Source organism: Manis pentadactyla, chromosome 3 (assembly GCF_030020395.1).
Source record: "Manis pentadactyla isolate mManPen7 chromosome 3, mManPen7.hap1, whole genome shotgun sequence".
In the NCBI taxonomy this organism is placed as follows: Eukaryota; Metazoa; Chordata; class Mammalia; order Pholidota; family Manidae; genus Manis; species Manis pentadactyla.
The window spans coordinates 17,621,372-17,623,304 of NC_080021.1; positions in this window are offsets into that span (position 1 = coordinate 17,621,372).

The following is a 1,933-nucleotide window of genomic DNA, read 5'->3' on the forward strand; positions in this document are numbered from 1 at the left end:
TCATCACATAACGTTAAGTATATTTAGAACTCTTAGTTTATCAGTCTTTGAATTTCTGACCATTTCCACATTCATGAATGGACTACTGTTTGAATGTGAATGAAAAGATTCAAGTTTCTTGTGCTAAAAAAAATCATTTTCTTAATAACTACGGTATTTGCCAAGCAATGACTCATGACTAGGTGTTACACAAGATGCTGGGGATATAGCAGTAAACAGCAAAGGAGCATTTTTGTTTTATGAGATTATTTGCTGCTATGAGAAAGACATTTAAGAGTAAACAAACAAATAGCAAACAAGGGCTAAATACAAAATTAACAGTGTTAAATAGATGTAACAGTGGAGGTAACAGAGTGACACTTCAGAGAGTACTGAATGAAGGCCCACAAAAAGATGACATTCAGACAAATTCCCAGCCATTGCATCATCTAAGGGAAGGGCATTTCAGAAAGGGGTCACAGCAAATACAAATATAGTCAAAGGGGACCCCCACCATCCACAGGGGGGTTTCTGGGTATCTCCCCACCATCTCTACGGGCAACCCACCCAAGCATTGCACCCATGAAGACAGATTTTGGTTTCAGAGCTCCTGCTGACTATGTCAGCTGTAACTCCAGGAGGAACACATGTTCCCAGACCAGTGCCAATAACCACAAATCACTGAAACAGAAATCAGTTGAGAGAAAAACTAGATGGGGAGAAGGCCTTTCACTGATTACAAGAATCCTGGCTCTGTCTGTCTACTCCCGCTTACCCCTTTCTCCAGCTGCGGCTCTTGCTCCTTTTGTTTCTCAGAAGTTTCAGCTGGGGAGGCCCCAAAACCCTCTGCTGTCTTGATACATGCTTGCCTCTCCCACCACCCCTTGTAAATACCTAGTGATAGGGAAATAGACTAAGGAGAGAGTAACTTCTCTGCACCACTTGTAAACATTTATTGATATGAAGATAGACTAAGGCCAGGTGAGAGATTCTGGAAATATTGCAATTTTACCCACACTGGCCTGCCTTGGACACAGGCTTAGTCAATTATGGTAAGCAGAGAAAGTCATCAGGCAAAGACTACTAAAATCTTTCAGTTAGAGGCCACTGGGTTGACATATACAGGAATGGTGAGTCCCAAAGGTATATGGGGCCCCAAGCAGATCTTCTACTCTGTCCTGATTGATGTCTTCTTCATGGAATCTTAATCTGTGTTAAACATAGAGATGAGACTGAAAACAACTACTCTGATACTGAATAAGTGTCAAGAAACAAAGTGTTTTAGACATAGCCTTCAGCCTTCCACACAGGCCTGAACTGGGGTCTTCAATTAATGTTAATCTCTCTGGGTCTCAATACCATCATCTGTAGAATGGTGGAAGGTAAAGATACAGGATAGGGCTTCTTTACAATTCTTATTTTTAATTATTTATCTGTAGGGGAATTACCCTTTGTCCTTATTAGATTTATCAAAGCAATTCAACAGGCATTTAATATTTGCCATCTAGCCAATTCATCTTGTTACATTATGTATTTGATATCTATTCTTTACTAGTTACCATTAAAAACATTTTACATATTTCTAATCACTATAGCAGTCATCTGAGGAAGTTAATGGAAGTCCCATTTTTCAGGTGAAAAAGATTCTGGTTCTGAGCGGTGATAAAATTTACCTGAATTCAGACCCTTTTAACTTTCAAACACTTGTTTTTTATATTGCAGAACAGCAAGACGGTGCTGACTATCTTTGCAAGGGAATCGACTTCACTCAGAAAATAGTGTCTGCTCATGCTGACCTGAGAGCAACATGAGACAATGGAAGCCTCTCTCCAAATTCTCCAGTTGCAGGCTGATTTGCTCCAGTTTCACTTCTCTCTTTGGATTTGTAAGCAGCATTGAAGAGAGTACATGAGGGGTCTGGAGGATACCTATAACCTTTTCTACTAATTTCCGG